This window comes from Macaca nemestrina, chromosome 5, assembly GCF_043159975.1.
Source record: "Macaca nemestrina isolate mMacNem1 chromosome 5, mMacNem.hap1, whole genome shotgun sequence".
Classification (NCBI taxonomy): domain Eukaryota; kingdom Metazoa; phylum Chordata; class Mammalia; order Primates; family Cercopithecidae; genus Macaca; species Macaca nemestrina.
This window is the reverse complement of record NC_092129.1, coordinates 68,063,761-68,085,504: the sequence shown is the minus strand read 5'-3', so window position 1 is coordinate 68,085,504 and position 21,744 is coordinate 68,063,761. Positions and strand designations below refer to the sequence as shown.

Genomic DNA, 21,744 nt, shown 5'->3' with positions numbered 1-21,744 from the left:
GGAAAGTTTCTAATCACTCCAGCACTGTTTATCTACCCTGTGCAGCTATGCCTGGGCTTACTATAAATGTTCGGAGCAGTCTTGAGCCCTTTCAGCTCTGTCTCTTCCATGCCCTCTGCCAATGTGGAGGGGTAGATGAGCCTCCTCCTTCTTACTGGTCTTGGACAGCAGGAGTAGGAGTGAGGATTAAAATAATAGATCAAATGCGCTCACACGTCTCCCAAGAATGAACAGTAAGATATGGTTTGGATATTTGTCCTGCCCAAATCTCATGTTGAAATGTAGTCCCCACTGTTGGAGGTGGAGCCTGGTGTTTGGGCCGTGAGAGCTGATCCCTCATGGCTTGGTGCTGTCCTCACAATAGTGAATGAGTTCTTATGTTAGAGCAGTTCTGTTTGTTTAAAAGAAAACAAACTTATGAGTTCTGTTTGTTTAAAAGTGTGTGGCACCTCCGCAACTCCTGACTCTCTCTTTTACTCCTACTCTAGCCATGTGAGACACCTGCTCCCCCTTTGCCTTCTGCCATGATTGTAAGCTTCCTGAGATCTCCCCAGACATCAAGCAGATGCCAGCACTATGCTTCCTGTACACCCTGCAGAACAGTGAGCCAATTAAACCTCTTTTCTTTATAAATTACTCAGCCTCAGGTTTTTTTTTTTTTTTTTAATAGCAACGCAAGAATGGCCTAACACACAGTAATTCTCAAAAATATCACATTCGGAAAGAGTGGCATATTTCCTAACATGAAACACCCTCTGCATGAATTTCCCCCATCCACAGTGTAACATGTAAAGCAATTTCTTAGTCAATGAGCAGTGTCATTAGCTTCTTTATTCACACCCCTGCTTCAAAATTCTCCACTCTTTCATCTCTACCTTCCCCCTTCTATATCCAGGAAATAAGAATTGATATAAAATCACTTGCTCCTTAGCTACACAAAGACCTAGTCAAATCTTTGAAATTATTGCTTAAAACATTAAAGAAGTAATAGAGGCAAAAGCTTTACAATATTCAAATACCACAGAAGGAGAGAAAATAAACCAAAATAAGCCCATTCCTGCCCACCCTAAGTCTAAGTCCTGAGAGATAATTTTTATGTATTGATGTTTGAAATAATTTCGGTGGCTGCCGTAATGTCATTCACTGGAAACATGCTTATGTTTCCTTTTGGAAACCACGTTGAGTAGTATCTGTTGGCTGCCCACTAAGAAACGCGAAGGATTTTGCACACAACTATTCTTTCCCACACACATCTTCTGACAGTTGTGCTGCATTTGCAGGGGGAGGGAAGGAGGGCACTGGGATCTGCTCTCTTATCCCATTGGTGGTCCTTTCAATAGTCGCCTTGATGTCTGCCCCCTGGCCCACTCCTGTTCTCTACTAGTTGACTCAGAGCTTGGCATTGCCTGAAGCTTGATCAGTCAGGGGTCTGTCAGGAAAACAGAACTCATGCCAGGTAGTTCAATAGAGAGAATTTAATTAGGGGAATTAATTATAAAGGTCTTGGAAGAGCTGACAGAGCAAACTGAAGAATGAAGCAACTCAGATTTTAGAAGCTGAGGCGAGCTGGAGGATGGCATTCCCAGAGTTTAGCAGCTCGGGCCCCCTCATTGCATACTGGGAGAGCCTCCCAGCTACAGCAAGCCTTCCAGAAGGAACTAGAATCATGGAGTAGTTGTAGCTACTGCTGGAGACACTGCCCAAGGCAGAGATAGAGGGGAGAATTGCCCTGGCTTCTTCCTTTTTCCCTCCTGCCAGTCTCTTGTCAGTGCCTCCCGTTGGTTGACATCAGCCAGGAGCCAGTTTGGCAAAGGAGTCTGGAAAATATAGATTGTAAAAGTTAATACTTTGAGACACAGAAAGGGCAGAGAGAGAGAGAGACAGACAGACAGAGAGAGAGAGAGAGTAGGAAATGAATCTGAACACAAACAGGTGAATGGTGGTGTTACAGGTTAAATTGTGTCCCCCTAAAAGATAAAAGATATGTTGAAGTTCTAGTCCCTGCTATCTCAGAATGTGACCTTATTTGAGCATAGGGTCATTGAAGATATAATTAAGAGAAGATCATATTGCAGTAGGATGGACCCTGAATCTAGTATCACTGGTGTCCTTATAAGAGGAGGAGAAGGCCAAGCTCAGTGGCTCATGTCTGTAATCCCAACACTTTGGGAGGCTGAGGTGGGCAGATCATCTGAGGTCAGGAGTTCGAGACCAGCCTGGCCAACATCATGAAACCCTGTCTCTACTAAAAATACAAAAAAATTAGCTGGACGTGGTGTCGGGCACCTGTAGTCCCAGCTACTCGGGAAGCTGAGGCAGAAGAATCGCTTGAACTGGAGAGGCGGAGGTTGCAGTGAGCTGAGATCATGGCACTGCATTTCAGCCTGGGCAACAGAGTGAGATACCATCTAAAAAAAAAAAAAAGAGGAGGAGAGGAGGAGAAGAGATGAAGACACACAGAAACACACAGGGAGAACCCATATAACCACAGAGGTAGAGACTGGAGCAATGCGCCTACAATGCAAGGAGCGCCGAGGACTGCTGGGAACCCTGGAGGCTGGGAGAAAGGCACAGAACATATTTTCCTCAGAGCTCTCCAAAGGAACTAACCTTACTCATACCTTTATTTCAAATTTTTAACCTCCAGGACTGTAGGAAGATACATTTGTGTTTTAAACCACCCTGTTTGTGGCACTGGTGCTTGGTTATGGTAGCCTTGGGAATCTCATGCAGATGGGCACAGGGCTCTTTGGGGAAAAGTTGTCACTCCTTGCTGTAATTTTGTATCAATATGATCCCATGTATTTGGTTTTCAGAAATATGTCAAAATCTCTGGTCCACTGCACTCAGTACCGTTATGAATTTATTCTACTTGTTCAAGTGTTATTTAAATGGGATTCCATGGAAAGCAAGTAAATACATGCACTTAATCTGCCCTCTTAAAGCAGATCCTACCGTTCTATGTGAACCTGATTAAATGTTTAGGGCGTCTGCACTTCCTCCTGTCCAGCAATGGAGTCTTCCAATCACACATACAGTGAACACTGGGCATATCATACATAAAACAAAATTTTGGATTAAGAAAATCACTACAAAAAAAAAAAAAAAGAAAGAAAACCACTACATTCCCTTTATTGAAGCTGTAACCTTTGCATCTATTTCGTATTTATGGCTATAACTTGTCAAGTTAATTGAAATGCTTAGATCATAACTATAAACATAACTATCTTATCTCTAAAGATATCTGGTATGTCTTTAAGATTTATATTATTAAGTTATCATATTTCATTGTTAATGTTATTGAGAACAATATTATTTAATGTCCCTTATACATGACTAATCTCTGCTCCTTCTGACAGCTAATTCTTGGTATTTCTAGAACTTCTAAAAGTTCTTAAAAGAACATCAGTAATCACCACCACCACAACAACCCATGTGGTACAAACTGCCTGAGACACGACCATTGGCACTAACAAAAATTAATGGTTGTGCGCCTACCAACCCCCCAGGTTTAAAGGGGCCATGGAGCCACACAACTTCTAAAGTTCTTGTATGTTCTTATCATGGGCCCTGAATCAGCTATTTAGTAATTGCTTTGGATTATCTTGTCTGATGGGAAGAAAATAAAAGCAGTCTTATGATACATGATATTCCCTCAAAATGACTAATACTAAGGATTTGGAGAATGTCAAATCATTATTTTGAATGGCATTCTTACATGGGTTCCTGGTATTAAAGTGAATGGTTTTTAAGATCTAAAAGAAAAGAAAAGTTATCCAGATCCACTCTTTTATCTTTTTAAAATTATTTTTCTCCACCTCCATGAGAGTAAAATGATTTCCAACGGAAATACTCCTTGCAAAGGTATATTTTGCTTTTTTTCTACATGGGAGAAGGAGAAAGCAGGGGCTTACTTAAAAAATTCATTCAACAAGACCTTCTATACTGTGATCTGAGAGGGCTCTTGCACATATTTGTTTATTTTCCTGGATTCATGGAGAAAGGACTTGGTTTGTTGAGATAATCCCATTTGTGAATGAGGTTTAAGTTGGCAACATTTGCTTGATTTTATTTGGAAGCTGTAATCTGTACAATATTTGTGTATTTCATAGGAACGGGAATTATTATCTGGCTTCTGCAGTGTCTTTACCTCAAGGCCTGTAATACTTACTTAGCAGAGGACTGATCGTTGCTTGTGTGTGAGGCTGGGGAAAGAACCATCCTAAAGGCTTTGAGGGAACGGTGCCTGGTGCTCACACAGGCCACCAGCCAGACTGGAAACCCTCCTAATGCATGGGCACTGGGTAGAGAACTCAAAGGGCTTGCTTCAGCAGTAGCACAAAATTAGCTCTAGATTAATGCTGCTCCAGACCCGTCTAACAATATTAAAAACAACACTCCAAAGAGTCAGACTGTTTCCAAGTAATGTAACTGCATCCCAGAACAAAGCTCAAGAATGTTTATAAGAATACAAGAATATCCAGCACCCAACATGGGAAAATCCATAATGTCTTGTCCATAGTGCCTCAGTTCAGTGTTTTGTCTTAAGTCTGGATGACTCAAAAAATCTTGTCTTTCCACCATAAATGGAGAGTTATTATCCTGGATTGCAATCCAAATAACTTTTTGTTTCACTGGTCAGTTGAAAATTCACTACAGGAGAGATATTTTGTGTCTCCTGATGTGATCAACAGTAAGCACCAGCTCCTTCCATGAAGTTCTGCTGAAAGATTGAACTGGAATCTGATGAAGCCTCTAGATCCAACCACCCTTACAGGAAATACAGGGGATGGGGAGTATGTTAAATGACACCACAATAAAGCAATTAGCCAAATTCAGAGCTTGGGAAATTCAATAAGACAGATGACTTGGTTTCTTCAACAAATAAATAGGATGAATAGTGATATGGTTTGGATCTGGATCCCCACCCACATCTCATGTTCAACTGTAACCCCCAGTGTTAGAGGTGGGGCCCGGTGGGAGGTGATTGGATCATGGGGGCAGATTTCTCCCCTTTGGTGCTGTTCTTGTGATAGAGTTCTCATGAGATCTGGTTGTTTAAAAATGGGTAGCACCTCCTCCCACCTCTCTCTCCATCCTGCACCAGTCATGTAAGATGGGCCTGTTATGCCTTTGCCTTCTGCCGTAATTGTAAGTTTCCTGAGGCCTCCCCCAGAAGCGAGCAGATGCCAGAATCATGCTTCCTGTACAGCCTGCAGAACTGTGAGCCAATTGAACCTCTTTTCTTTATCAATTACCTAGCCTCAGGTGTTTCTTGATAGCAATGTGAGAACAGACTAACACAAATGGGGTGGGAAGGAGGGAGGAAGGGTATAGATTAAAAGAGACTTAGGTAACATATCAGACAAATTTCTTATTTGGACCAGGTTCAATCAAGTCGACCGTAAAAAGATGCTTTTGAGACAACCTTCATATTTAAACATTGAGTGGACATTGAGAATACATAGGAACTATATAAGGAATTATTTTTAAATTTTATTAGATATAAGTAGTAATTTGCTTATATAAAATAAGGAGAATTCTCTATTGGAAATATGCACTAAAATATGATGTTGAGAATGTGCTTTAAAACATTCCAGGGAAGAGGATAGTAAGAATTGCAGGGTGATGTACAGACAAAACAAGATTGGCAAAATGTAATTGTTAAGGCTGAGTGACAGATACAATGGGGTTCATTACATTATTCTCTCTACTTATGCATATATCTGAATTTTTCTGCAGAAAAATAATAGAACTTAAATGTAAACATTTCATTTACTGTTTTATCACTTTACATTTTACTAAATTTCTTATTGTCCTCACTCATTATGGCGCTATAACTTCATTCTGTCTAAAAACATGTTAGCTCAGAAAAAATAAAACTGTGTTTTAAAATATCCCTATATTTTAAACTGAAAGAAATAGAATTGCCTTATAAAATATTAAAAGACACAAAAATATTGTGATTTCTTAAATGATAATGTTAGCATCAGATAAATCACAAAATCAAAGCATGGAAGATAAAAAAAAAAATCAAGCATTTTTTGAACGATATATTTTTCTAGTCTCCAAAATGGGCCCCATAGAGACTGTTGTCTCTCAAACAGAATGAGAGTTAGGAAGTGAAAATGAATCTTTGAAAAATAACCCTGCGCTAAGCCTGGTGTTAGATGCTCATCTATTCCTCTTATTGACCTTGTGAGAGAAAAGATTTTTACAGACAAGGCAACTGGGTTCCAAGCATTAACCTGCTTGCTTGAGATCCTGGCAAGCTAGATGGGGGAGGCAGGCTTTAAATTCAGGCCCATCTGACTCCAACGGGCACCAGTATTTCAGCAGAGCCTTTTGTTTGTTTGCTTTGTACCAGTTTCAAATCACATTAACTATTTCTAATTCCATATAGAGGAGAATTCTTTTGTGGCAGAGAGGGAGTAAGGTTTTTCAGTTCTTCCGGTATCACAAATGAGGACTTGCTTTTTTTTTTTTTTTTTTTTTTCTTCCTCTGTTTTTCTCCTGGGGTTCCAGACCAGGGTTACTAAGAAGACAGATACTCTTAGCAAAAGGAAGGGAGATGACACGGAACTGTTGTTAACTTAGCATTGGGAAAGCTGTGATTATCCCACCTTCCCAGCCCCGAAAACAGACTGCTGAGAAAGCTGCTTTTCCTTTCTTCTTCTCTTCCAGCCCTCAGGATTCAACGCCCCAGCACCTGGCAGTGGGTGTTAATCTGAAGAAGGAGATGAGCACTTAAAGACAAAGAGAACTCCAGGTGCAGAAGAGGTGGGGCCCTGGGTTTGGGGAGGGTTAAAGAAATTATTCTGACATTTGTTAAAAATGGCAAGGAAGGCTTTCTTCAAGACTACTGTAATAGGGGAGAGAAGTTGAACTCAACTCCAGATACAATAGAAACCAGAGGAGATGTATAGCCAACAAGCAGTTGAGGAGGTGAAATGGAAGGTTAACAAGAGGAACTTGGTTAAATATCAAGGGTGGGATTTCGGATAAGCTGCCTTAGGAGGATTTTTTTTTTTTTTTTTCCCTAAAACTGGGTTCAGCAGGCCAAGGCCAGGACTAAGGATGAGGCCTAGTTGAAAAGCAGGCTCAGAGGAGCCTGACTAAAGTTTATCTAAGACAGGAGTCCTTGCCAGGAGGAGAAGAGATTCCAAGGTCTGGAGGATCAAAGGAAAGGGAAGATGGGTGGAAGGTCAAAGTCAGAGAGGGCAACTGGCTACAAGGGAGTGACCACATGGGCACTCAGAGAAATCAGTTACCAGACCTGCCCCCCTGGGAAACTGGGAAAGGCACCTGGAATACAATGAGACAATACCTGGAGTAGGACCCATAATAGAATGCATGGTTCAAATTCAAAATAAAGATCTGCTTTACATATTTTTCCTATACTCTGTGTATGCTCGGCTGGTTAACAGTAGGCCAGGCAGGGGATATTGACTGCCTCCTCTTTTCCACACTCCAGGTGTAGTGCTGGGGTAGTATTTTGAAAGGTTATCTTATTTTTAACATTAATCACACTTGCTGACTTCTCTGCAGACACCTCCCCTTAATGATGAGTCAGCTGTTTAGAACTATACCTAGACCATTTTAAACAGCATTCTCAAGTCAGAGGAGAGAGCTACACACAAAGCAAGGAACTGCAATTTCAGTCCTCACAGTCACTGGCCATTGGTCCCAGGAGTCTCCAGTCCATTGCAGCTGCTGACGAATATCTAAAGATGGATGAAGATAGACTGGTAGAGTGTGCCTATGTTGACTCTTCTCTTGATAACTCTGTGTTACTTTAAGTTATTTAATCATGGGCAACATTCTCCTGGAAAACTGCTGATGGATTAAAATATGATGCTTTGTTGAGCCTATGTTGAGTGCTGTTGTCCTTCTAGGGTAAGCCATAGTAAAGCCTGAGAAGTCTGCCTCCCTACCTACTAACAAAAGAAACAAGCTATTGAACATCAAACAGCAGCTTGGGATATTCATTTACTTCCATCAAGTCATTTAAAGTTTGTCAATGAAGTAGGTTACAGGGTTAAATCAGAAATCCCACAGGTTCTGAATTCATTGAAATGGATTTCTATTTATTATCAATGCCTAACTTCAGGGAGTTAATTATGCATTTTTATTGATGAGAAACAAACCAGACCAAAATGAATGTGGCATTTGAATGAAGTGGGGAGTTTTTTTTGTTGTTTTTGATGTTTTGTTTTTTATAAAACCTTATTCCAAGCAATGCAGATAAGGACCTGGTTCAAATGATTCCTCCCAAAATGCACTTGGTTACTATTGTTTCCAGAGCTCAGCAGAGACGCTCCAGGGGAATGAAATCTTCCTCCTTCCCACTGTTCTGTTGTCTTTGAAAACAGCAGAACTGCCAAGATCAGCAGTTTGAAGGCTTCCTTTGAAGTGTTCCTCATGCCTTTTTCATTGGCTTGAGCAAAACAAGCACCTAGACTGTGTGCCCAGTCAACAGGGGGAACACCCAGGGGGTCAGGCAACCAGCGCAGCTTAATGAGCAATGGCACAGTGAAGACAGGGAGCTGTGGGTGCCAGGGTCGGATCTGAGAACTCAGGATCACCGAGGAAGTCACTATCAATACTTTCCAAAAAATGACGTGGATCTGGGGTAGAACAGGGAGAGGTGGTCAGGGGTCCTGTTTGCACATCGCTGGCCTAGAACTATCACTCTGGGACCTGGAACCTCTGGGCTATCTTTAAAGTACACATTTGATGGGTGGATAGGTGCAGCAAACCACTGTGGCACATGTATACCTATGTAACAAACCTACACATTCTGCACTTGTATCCTTGAACTTAAAAGTAAAATTAAAAAAAAATTTTTTAAGTTCACATTTGTCAAAAGGACTGGATATGCCCCTTAATTTATAATTGTGGAAAAAAGCAATATCTGCCTCATAAATATGAGAGAAAATGTTTCAAGATGCAATTAGGGAAAACAATCTTTTCAGTCTTCTAGGGAATAGATGAAAAGACTCTGTGGAAATGAACAAAAACCAACTAAATGAGAAATGCAGAGGCTATTTATTCAGAGACTGCAATTGCAAAGGAGTCAGCCAGTGTCACTGTGTTTGGCAGAGAATCAAAGGCAGGCAGAGGACTGGGAAGGTGTTTAATGGAAAACAGAGAAGCTTCCCGTGTGCCCCAACTGAAGATTGTTGGTGGGGGAACTGCAGGTGGGCTGTCTAGGAGCCAATCACTCATGTGATTGGCTAGGGCATTCCCTGGTTGGTCCTAAATTGGAAGTGGGGACAAAAATTAGGGAAGTTATCTATTATTAATCAAGTCCTGGGCACTTGAGGCTGACTGTTACAGAAGTCAGTCAGTCAGAATCTTGGTTTGGAAAGAATGGAGAAACAGAAATCTTATCTTTTAAAATAACTGTAATTTGGATTAAACTATTCTAGTATCTAAGGTAAAATGAGAGTTTGACTCTGGATGTCAGTACTTGATCAGATGTTGCCTCAGTCTGCTGAGGCTACCTTCACAAAATACCACAGACTGGGCAGCTGAAACAATAGCCATTTATTTTCTCACAGTTCTGGAGGCTGGAAGTCCAAGATTAAGGTGCTGGCAAATTTGGTTTCATTCTGAGGCCTCTTCTCTTGGCTTGTAGGTGGCCACCACATAGCTGTGTGCTGACATGGCATTTCCTCCATGCATGCTCCGAGAGACAGGGAGAAAGGGAAAAAGAGAGAGAGAGGTTTGTGGTATCTCTTTTTATAAGGACAGTAATCCTATTGAATCAGGGCCTCACCCTTATGACCTCATTTAAGCTTAAATATTTTCTTAAAGGCTCAATTTCCAAATATAGTCATACTGGGAGTTAGGGCTTCAACAAATGAATTTTGGGGGGACACAATATTCAGTCCATAACCGATGCAGAGGGCAGACACATTCTGCTGGAAGGTGACATTCTATCTGCCTGTAGGTGTGTAGTGAAAGCCAATGAGAGGACCACTCAGTTGTTCTTAGCTGATTAATAATTCCTACTGCCCTACAAATAAGAACATAGAAAAATCAAGTTATAGAGTTTTAAGATGTAATATGTTTTTGATTATGGGACAAGAATCTTCACCTAAGATGTAGATTGATCAAATAATAATAATCTGATCAAATCACAAGAAGTTTTAAAGTGTGATGGTATTTAAGAGGTGCCATCTTTTTTTCTGAGATAGGATTTTGAGATAAAAAGACACATAAGTCAATATAAATATGGCCTTTTAAGGATACTGTAGATCCTTAAAGGGAGATTAAGTTTTATTAAATACTACCTATCTCATATTACTCCTTGGCTACTAAAACTTCCATTGTTTTCCATCCTTGACAGATCAAAGTCCAAACTCTCTAACCCCAGACTATCTTTCTAAAATTCTCTCCTAGTTTTTCTTTTCTTTTTTTTGAGATGGAGTTTCACTCTTGTTGCCCAGGCTGAAGTGCAATGGCGTGATCTCTGCTCACTGCAATCTCTCTCTCCCAGGTCGAAGTGATTCTCCTGCCTCAGCCTCTCAAGTAGCTTGGATTACAGGTGCTCACCACCATGCCAGGCTGAGTTTTTATATTGCTAGTAGAGATAGCGTTTCACCATGTTGGCCAGGCTGGTCTCAAACTCCTGGCCTAAGGTGATCTGCCCTGCTTTGACCTCCCAAAGTGCTGGAATTACAGGCATAAGCCACTGCGTCTGGCCTCTCCTAGTTTTTCTATGCTAATAATAGTAGTAATAAAAGTCATTACTTACTGAACACTCACTGCTACTAAGCCCTATGCTAAATGCTTTACATGCATTGTTGTTAGTCACAATAAGAATATGAAATAGATACTAATATCTCCCTTTTGACAGAGGAAGTTAAGTAACTTGCCTAAGGGCCCCAGAGTTATTCACCCAGGATTCTCACTCAGGAAGTGGAACTCCTCTCCAGGACCATCTGACTCTAGAGCTCTTAACCACTATATACCTAAACTGTTCCCCACCTGCGGGCATGGTTTTCTGAAAATATTCCTTTCCTGCTCTTCGTCTCTTTAAGGTTGTTATGTCTAGTGCTGTAGGCCCCCCAAAAGAATATGCCCTTAAAATGCTGAGCCAAGTTCATAAAATAAAATGTCTTGAAATGAAGTAGACTTTCCTAAGCAAGACAGCAAACCCAGAAGTCATAAAGGAAAGTAGAGACATATTTGATTATATGCATTGTTAAAAAATTGTTTGTCTTTTGTCATTGAAAAGACACATAGTAGACCAAAAAAAAATTTGGTATATATACTCAAAGGGGATCATCTCAGATTTTTGGAGTTTTCTTTCTGTGCAGCTCTCTCCTCTCGCGTATTCTGCCCTGTGAACCCTAGCTGCCTTGATCTCCCTTGAATATCAACTTCATCTCCTTAATTTAAGGAAATCTGCTGGGCTCTACCTAGATTACCACTCCCTCTCTCATGGCCTGAAAATACAAGGTTATATGCTAGAGCAATCATAGGACTCACTTTACTCATTAATTTTTTTCCTTTTTTCTTAGGAATTATTTTTCTTCATTGCCTGATATCTATTGTCTCGAAAATTGTTGTTTTATGTATTTTGTCTAGTTTTTTAGTTGTTTCAGGTGGGAAGGAAAATGATGTTTCTCTATCTTGACCAAAAAAGAGAGACTCTACATGGACTTCTTAACTATATTTAGTCTACTAATCCATGAACATTGTATAAGTCTTCATTTATGTACAGCTTGTTTAATTTTTCTTAGCAAATATTGTTTTAGTTTTCAGTGTAGAGGACTTCTAGCTATTGTTTTAGATTTATTCCTAGGTATTTGATTTTTAAAAATGTCTTTCTGGTGCCCTTTACTGTTTCTAGCAGATCTATGCTTCTATCTGGTATCAATTCCATTGGACCTGAAAAACTTATTTTTAACATTTCTTATTGTGCTGGCTTGCTGGACATGAATTAAGTCAACTTTTATTGATCTGCAAATGTTTGGCTTTTTAAAAACTATGATTTTGTAGCTTATCCTGCTTGTTCTCCTTGTTAGGATCTCTGTAATGTTTTAAAATATTTTAAAGCAACTTATTCTAAAACAAAATCTCACATGGAATCTGAATACATAAAACAGACCAAACGTGAATATCCTGGTTAAAAACATATTTGAGTAGGGGCTGCCAGAGGGGAGGACGATGTTTTCATTACTCTTTGCAATGTCTACTTGGAGAAACGTTTGAGTTGTTTGAAAATTTCTGGTCTGATTATCAAGTGTAAATCTCTTGTTTGGGGGCCCTGGTCTTCACTGTATGGTTTGGCTTTCTCAATATTTTCAGTGTCCAGTAGTCTCTTTTCTTTTTACGTGCCTCGGCTTATGTTGTTCCCTCCTCATGGGATGCTTGCCTGTGTACCAATTTAAATTGCTTACCCTGGAGGGTCCAGTTCACCCTTAAGGATCTCTGCATCCTCAGAATGGTTATGGCCATTACTATTTGGGCCCTACAATTTAGACATAATCTGCTGTGGTACATCTTCTCCTAGTTTGGTTAGGGTTACTTTTGCCTTGCTAGCTGGACATCCTTCCTCCCAGGTAGCGACTATGTTGGAACTTTTCTTATATCTTATTTGAGGTTGGGAGGCATAAGTGAGTTATGAATATTTGCTGCTATCACCACTCTGGAAACATAAAAACTGTCTTTTGGTTGATGACTCTATGTGAGCCAAGGTTGTTCTGTGTTCATGAATTAGCATCTTTGTCTTGAAGCCCACATGACTTACACTTAAAATGAGCCAGTTTGGGATCCCTGTCAGCTCTTCTGAGCCAGGTGTCTGTCTTTGTTTCCACAGTTATGCCATGGGCTATTGGCTCCATGTGTCTTTTTAGTTAATAGTGATGCATGAATACCCATCATACAGACATTTAAAGTGTCCTGCTTCCTCCATCCTTCCTCCCCTGAGCTGGTCAGGTGCAGCCATGCTAGCTTGTGCTCCATCAAGCCTTGCCTCAATGGGGTAGACTGGCTGTATTCCAGAACCACACTTCAGTAGGATTAATGTGACTGTAAGAGGCGCCAACTGAGAGTGTGTCTTTTTCCTGATATGCACCGAGCTGTCAGCAACACAACTGGCCAATTGCAAGGTGGCACCCAGAATATCTAGGCAGGCTCTCAACATGTAATTGTGAGGATTTGGAATTAGTATGTTACTCTTGATTCAGCCTGATTGCTTTTCCCAGAAACAGCTATTTCTAGGCAGACCAGACTCAAAGAGATTTCTAAAAGATGTTTTGTCTTCATCCCCAGGAAAATCAGAGCAGTTTACCTTTCCCTTCTTTGGGGTAACTCAGCCAGTCCTTTTCCTCAAGTGTTTTCTTTTTGAATCTTGGGGATTGTTATGGTGCTAACAATACCTACCTTGTAGCATTGTTATGAAGATTTAAGAAGGTGCTAGCTTCTTTAAATTTTATGGGCATTCTTCAATATGCATGTTTTCAAGGCCGTTTCTGCACATTATGCATATTATTTGTGCATGTTTTATGAATTTTCTTCAAGCCCTTTTATGAGGAGCTTGAGGCCAAAGCAACAAAGAAAACACATAAACAACAACAAGGTTGTTTTCCTTAAAAGGTCCAGACTTTAAAGAGTCCAGCTCTAAGTTCTAAGACCACAGACTGAATTCTCATTACAGCATTCAGATCAAATTGATGGCACATCTAGAGTTGGAGTACATGGGCCCTGAAGTTGCAAGGATTTGAAAGCTACGTATTAAGAGACCCAAAATGTGTATAGGTGCTTCTAACTGAGGGGGAGTTTTCATTATACTTCCAGGGGTGCACTCAACTACAATTTTTGTTCATCAGATTTACATATCTTCCTAAAAAAAAAAAAAACAAAAAAACAAAAAAAAAACTTCCACTGTGTCTTTTAGTAGTATCCAAGCCTGTGCCTTCATTCTGCTTTCCTTAAATCATTTGCCCAGTTGGCGCTCTGTAGCTCTGAGCTTTACACTGATAAAAGCTGAAACTGAAAATCTACTGGGTAATCAGGTGGTAGACTGGGACTGTATTAACAATTCAAAATGAAATGTGCTTGGGGGTTTTGTAGCTTTAAGTCCAGCTTTAAGTTTTCATGAAATAGGTGAATCCTGCCTTCTGATATTGGGTATGGGAACAGCTGGTCAAATGACTATGAGGATCGCCAGGAAGTTTATAGTAGGACAGTACATTCTCTCCCCTGCTTTGCAAAGGGGTTATTGTTGTTAAAATTCCTTGGGACTTGGATTGCACCATTTGAGTACTTTATCATCTCAGTTCTGAAATGAAATCTCTTGGGGAGCGGAAGGACTGAAACCTTGGCTGGCAGCAGTGATGGAGGAAATGGGCCCTCTTACCAGCTCAATGGGTGAGGGGATTTACTGCTGGTGTAGATAAGATTCGATGTAGTTAGACATTGTCAACACATCCTGGTGTAAACGCAGTGCCCTTCCTTGACTTTCCCAAGAGAAAAACAGGCTTTCATTTCTCAACGACAGCACTGAAAACATCTTCCTTGTAAAGGCAGCTGAGACACTGGTCTTTAAAGGTCTTCGTTGCTGGGCAGACTTAAGAATGTAATCTGATGTGCAGTGTTATCATGTATATGTGGACATGTTTACAAGTGCATGTATTATTTTATTTTAATGTTAATTTTTTTCATTTCTTTTGAGATGGAGTTTTGATCTTGTCACCCAGGCTGGAGTGCAGTGGCGTGATCTTAGCTTGCTGCAACCTCTGCCTTCTGGGTTCAAGTGATTCTCCTGCCTCAGCCTTCTGAGTAGCTGGGATTACAGGTGCCTGCCACCACGCCTGGCTAATTTTTTGTATTTTTAGTAGAGACAGGGTTTCACCATGTTGGCCAGCCTGGTCTTCAACTCCTGACCTCAGGTGATCAGTCTGCCTTGCCTCTCAAAGTGCTGGGATTACAGGCATGAACCACCGCACCAGGTCACATGTATTATTTTAAATGTAATTTTGCACACGGGGCATATCTGCAGGAAATAAGTATTTACTACTTGATGGTATTGGTATCAGCTTAGATTATAATGACAGTGGCTCCAGGATCTCTCAAAGGAAGGAATGAACTAAGCTCCACTGTAGCCATTTTTGTGCTTGGCTTTGCGTTGGTTGTTTATTCACTCGATGATTCATTCTTTCATTCAACACTTTGCACAAGCATTGCTTGTGCAGGCTGGGTACTGAAGACATACCTTGAAAAGCATAGATTGTCCCATTAAGAGATTACAGCAGTATAAGAGAGACAAAATGAACAGGTATTTACTACATAGCAGGAAATGGGGGAGGTGGAGAACACTTTGGAGGGTCTCAGTCTCAGGGTAGGGGGCCTAGGAAGAAGAAAGAGTCCTGCAAGAAATGACCACAGCTTTATATTACAAAATTTGGTGGCACAAGGCTCACACTCACTCTCCATCTTACATTCTGTTTTTTTTTTTTTAATTTCCCTATTTTTTATGTTCATTCTTCTGCATGAACTTTGTATTATTTTTATCAAATTCCAAATTTAGACTACATCAAAACTTATAGACTAATTTAGGGAAAATCACTCTCTTTATCAGGATTGAATTTTTTTTTTTTTGAGATGGACTCTGTCGACCAAGCTGGAGTGCAATGGCACGATCTCGGCTCACTGCAACTTCTGCCTCCCGTGTTCAAGCGATTCTCCTGCCTCAGCCTCCCGAGTAGCTGGGATTACAGAAGCCCGCCACTATGCCCAGCTAATTTTTTGTGTTTTTAGTAGAGATGGGATTTCACTATGTTGGCCATGCTGGTCTCTAACTCCTGACCTTGTGATTCCCCTGCCTCAGCCTCCCAATGTGCTGGGATTACAGGTGTCAGCCACTGCACCCGGCCTTCGCATTACATTTTATCACTGGTCATTTGGAAATAAAAGAGCTAGTGACATTTGATATTTATTTTTTACCTGGGTATAGAGTGCTCCCACCAGACACAGGCAATTCCCCCCTTATTTACTCATTGCCTTAGGTCAAGTTTCCTGGGAAACAGACTTGAAGTTGGAGGTCTATGTGCAGAAGTTTTATGGGACTGTTCCCTCAAGAACACATCCATGAGTGGCTGGGTGCTGTGCTTATGCCTGTAATCCCAGCACTTTGGGAGGCTGAGGTGGGCGGATCACCTGAGCTCAGGAGTGTGAGACTAGCCCGGGAAACATGGGAAAACCCCATCTCTACAAAAAACATAAAATTAGCCAGGCATGGTGGCATGCGTCTGTAGACCCAGCTACTCAGAAGGCTGAGGTGGGAGGATTGCTTGAGCCTAGGAGGCGGAGGTTGCAGTAAGCTGAGATTGTGCCACTGCACTCCAGCCTGGGAGAAGATAGACCTTGTCAGAAAAAAAAAATAAAAAAAAGAAAAAAAAGGAAAGAAAACATCCATGAGGGGTGAGGGAGGGAAGCAGGATTGGGAGAGGGAGAAATGAACCACAGCAAGGTTGCAACAGGGACCTCAGCTGCTCCCACAGGGAGCTCCAGAGCTGAGATGATCCTTCTGAGTTGTCCTGAATTGGAGTAAGGAGGCAAGGCCTTTGTATCCCCACATTAACCCCTCACTGGATGTGGGCTACCCTGGAGGAGGGGATGTAAACTTGAGCCAGGCAGTTCCCTTTAGCAGAGAGTAAATTTAGCAGCCATTAGAAGTGAATACTCCAGGCTGCTGGGGAACAGAGTGTCTTGGTCTTGAAGGGAAGAGCTTGGCTGGGTACCACAGCATCCACTACACTGATACTGGCTTTCTTAGATCCCTAAAAGACTACCAGCAAGGACACTAACAACACTGAGAAGCCCAACAGGTCAAAAAATATCTAGGTAGCTGCCCCTTCCTTTACCTTTAAAAGTCTTGCTATTTAAATTTACCTTTTAGAGGCTTGTATTTCACTATTGCTTTTAATGAAGTTTTTTGAACACCAGTGACCTTCATTTTGAACTCACATTAATACTCCTTAGAGTATTAAATAATTATTCTCAGTATAGGGGAAATTTCCAAGAATAGAACAGTGGGTCTTCAGTCCAAATACCATTGGATGAAATTTTAAAATGCTTTGACCAGTCCAGACCTGCTGAGAAAAATGCCAACTCCTCCCAACACACATTTACAGGAAGACTTACATATAACCATTTCTTTGCTTTATCTCTCAACTTTATTGGGATGTAATTACGTAAAACAAAACCCATCTATTTTAAGTGTAGAGTTGGATGAGTTTGACAAATGTATACACCCATGTAATCACCATGCCAATGAATGTATAGAACATTTCCATCATCCCTTTGCAGTTCAACCTCCTACTGTTCTCTCACTCTGCACCCAGGCAACCACTGGTCTGCCTTTTGTCACTATAAATTAGGTGAAGAAGTTTCATATATTTGGATCCATATAGTATGTATTCTTTTATGTCTGATGTCTTTCATTTGCTGTAGTATTTAAAAAATAGTTTTATTGAGGTATACTTTGCATCCAATATAACTCATTTATTTTAAGTGAACAGTCAGATAACCTGACAAATGTATACAATCATGTAATCACTGCCACAATCAAGATAAGACATAGAACATTTCCATGGCCCTCCAAAAGGCTCTCATTACCCTTTGCAGTCAATCCCTTGTCTGCAGTGTCTAATCTGCTGTTAATCTTATCATTTATATGTCTCATATCAGAGGTTTTTTTAACCTCTGCAAGTTCCATTTGGGTCTTTTTCATATCTCCCATTTCTTTTATCATTATCTTTATGTTTTCTTTTATATCTTTTGAACATGTTAATAAGATTTTAAAATCTTAATCTTTTAATATTAAGGTCTTTTAAGGTCCTTCTCTACCAATTTTATTATATCTGGCATTTCTGAGTCTAATTGATTGATTCTTCTCCTGGTTATAGGTAATCTTGTTTCTTTACATGCTATGTGATTTTTGATTGGATCTTGGGCACTGCCAATTTTATGCTGTTGAGTGCTCATTTTGCTGTATTTATTTAATGAATACTGACTCTTTTCCCTTTTTAGGAGTTAAGTTACTTGGGATCAGTTTTATCTTTTTAAGACTTCATTTTAAGCTTGTTATGGTGGGCCCACCATATCCTTTACTTAGGGCTAATTTAGCCCCTCTACTCTGGCATCATGATTCTTGCCAATACATTGTTATTGGTTTTTCCTTGAAGACTTTACAAATTTTTTATTCCTTAAAAAAATTTTTTTTATAAATAAAAAATATATTTTCTTAAATATAAAAATTGAGGAAAAATGATCTTTTAAAAAAACAGTTTTCTCACTGGCTGCCTGGATATAAAGTCAGTGCTGTTGGGGGAGCACAGTGGGATTGAGACTGCCCTTTTTGGCTGCATAGGAGCTGGGTGAGGCCTGTCACTGCCAGCTTTCCACCACTTCCCTGGCAACCTATATGATGCAGCAGAGGCAGCCATAATCCCCCAGGGGACATAACTCTGTCAGCTGTAGAAAAACACCCTCATCCCCTGTAACAGCCACGGCAAGCCTTGCCCAAGAAGAGTCTGAGCTCAGACATGCCTAACACTGCCCCCAGCTGATGGTCTTTCTCTACCTGCCCTGGTAGCCAAAGATAAAAGACGTTATCTCTTCGAAGCTCTGTGGCTTCATCTATTACATGGCCAACCTACGGCAAGCTTGTATCCTCCCTGTACTACCACAGCTGATGCTCTCTTGAAAGCGCCACCTCCTGGCTGGAGGCCAATCAACACAAACCATTGCAGCAACTCATAAAACAACAGCCTTGTCCCAAGAAAGGAGAAAACAGCTAACTCCACTGCCTGTAATATTCTGGATAACCAGAGGTCCTGAGTCTGTCTACATGACAACTTTACTGCCAGGACAATCAGTATTAGAGAAAAACAGCACACTAAACAAAACTACAACCAAGGTCCCACACAAAGTCCACCTCACTCCTCTGCTACCTCCAATGGAACAGATGCTGGTATCCACCTGAAGATGGATCACATCACAGGACTCTTTGCAGACACTCCTCAGTACCAGCCCAGAGCCTGGTAGCTCCACTGGGTGGCTAGTATCAGAAGAGAAATAACAATCACTGCAGTGTGGCTCTTAGGAAGCCCCATCCCTAGAGGAAGGGGAGAGTGCCACATCAAGGGAACACTTGTGGGGCAAAAGAAAATGAACAGCACCCCTTGAGCTCCAGATCTTTTCTCTGACATAGTCTACCCATATGAGAAGGAACCAGAAAAACAATTTTGGTAATATGACAAAACAAGATTCTATTATGCCCCCAAAAGATCACACTAGCTCACCAGCAATGAATCCAAAACAATAAGAAATATCTAAATTGCCAGCAAAAGAATTCAGAAGGTCAATTATTAAGCTAATCAAGGAAGTATCAGAGAAAGATGAATAACAACTTAAAGAAATTTTAAAAATGTTACAGGATATGGACAGAAAAATCTCCAGAGAAGTAGATAGCATAAATAAAAAGTAATCACAACTTCTGGAAATGAAGGATACTCTAAGAGAAATGTAAAATACACTGAAAAGCCTCAATAATAGAATCAAACAAATAGAAGAACTTCAGAGCTCAAAGACAAGGCTTTCAAAGTAACCCAATCAGACAAAGACAAATAAAACAGAATCAAAATAATGAACAAAGCCACTAAGAAGTTTGGGATTCAGTTAAACAACCAAACCTAAGAATAATTGATGTTCCTGAGGAAGAAGATAAATCTAAAAGTTTGGAAAACATATTTGAAGGAATAATCGAGGAAAACTTCCCTGGCCTTGCTAGGGATTTAGACATCCAAATACAAGAAGCTCAAAGAACACCTGGGATACTCATCACAAAAAGATCTTTGCCTAGGCATATAGTCATCAAGTTACCTAAAGTCAAGAAGAAGGAAAGAATCTTAAGAACTGTGAGGCAAAAGCATCAGGTAACCTATCAAGGAAAATGTATCAGATTAACAGCAGGTTTCTCAGCAGAGACCCTATAAGCTAGATGGGATTGGGGTCTTATCTTTAGCCTCCTTAAACAAAACAATTATCAGCCAAGAATTTTGTATCCAGCAAAGCTAAGCTTCATAAACAAAGGAAAGAAATAGTTTATTTCAGACAAACAAATGCTGAGAGAATTTGCCACTACTGAACCAGCACTATCAGAACTGAAAACAGGAGCTCTAAATCTTGAAACAAAACCTCAAAATATACCAAAATAGAAACTTCTTAGAGCATAAATCTCACAGGACCTATAAAACAATAACAATGAAGAAAAAAATCCACAAGATATTCAGGCAACAACTAGCATGATGAATAGAATAGTACCTCACATCTCAATACTAATGCTGAATGCAAATGGCCTAAATGCTCCACTTAAAAAAATACAGCATGGCAGAATGGATAAGAATTCACCAACCAAGTGTCTGCTGCCTTTAAGAGACTCATCTAACATAAGAACTCACATAAACTTAAGGTAAAGGGGTGGGGAAAGATATTCCATATAAATGGACACCAAAAACAAGCAGGAGTAGCTATTACTATATCAGACAAAACAGACATTAAAGCAACAGCAGTTAAAAAAGACAAAGAGGGACATTATATTACAATCCTAAATATATATGCAGCTAACATTGGAGCTCCCAGATTTATTGAACAAGTACTACTAGACCTAAGAAATGAGATAGATGGCAATACAATAATAGTGGGGGACTCCAATACTCCACTGATAGTACTAGACACATCATCAACATAGAAAGTCAACAAAGAAACAATAGTCTTAAACTATACCCTAGAACAAACTGACTTAACAGATATTTATAGAACATTCTACCTAACAACTGCAGAATATACATTCTATTCATCAGCACATGGTACATTCTGTAGGGTAGACCATATAACAGGCCACAAAACAAGCCTCAATAAATTTAAGAAAATTGAAATTGTATCAAAGATTCTCTCAGACGACAGTGGAATAAAATTGGAAATCAACTCAAAAAGGAACCCTCAAAACCATGCAAATCCAAGCAAATTAAATAACCTGCTTCTGAATAATTGTAGGGTCAACAATGAAATCAAGATGGAAATTAAATAATTACTTGAATGGGATGACAATAATGACACAACCTATCAATACAGCAGAAGTGGTGCTAAGAGGAAAGTTCTCTGGGATACAGCAAAAGTGGTGCTAAGGGGAAAGTTCATAGCATTAAATGCCTACATCAGAAACGTCTGAAAGAGCAAAATAAACAATCTAAGGAATGATCTAAATTCCTCATGGAACTGGAGAAGCAAGAACAACCCAAACCCAAACCCAGCAGAAGAAGAAAAAATAACTAAGATCAGAGCATAACTAAATGAAATTGAAAGAAAAAAATACAAAAGACAAATGAAACAAAAAGCTGGTTCTTTCAAAAGATAAACAAAATTGATAGACCATTAGTGAGACTAAGAAAAGAAGAGAGAAGATTCAAATAAGCTCAATTAGAAATGAAACAGGAGATATTACAACCAATGCCACAGAAATACAAGAGATTATTCAAGGCCACTATGAACACCTTACATAAACAAACTAGAAAACCTAGAGGAGATGGATAAATTCCTGGAAATACACCGCCCTCCTAGATTAAACTAGGAAGAAATAGAAACTCTGAACAGACCAATAACGAGCAATAAGACTGATATGGAAATAAAATAATTGGCAACAAAAACAAAAGTCCAGGACCAGAT

General features: G+C 40.1%; 1 long non-coding RNA gene across 2 annotated transcripts in view; it reads right to left on the bottom strand.

The window, feature by feature from the left end:
• Positions 1-691: 691 nt before the first annotated feature.
• LOC139363325 (uncharacterized) overlaps positions 692-21,744 on the bottom strand; it is a 99,104-nt gene continuing 78,051 nt past the window's right edge. For both annotated transcript variants that reach the window (XR_011623441.1, XR_011623442.1), the window contains exon 3: positions 692-1,817. This is a non-coding gene — a long non-coding RNA (uncharacterized lncRNA). The remainder of the gene's footprint in view (positions 1,818-21,744) is intronic.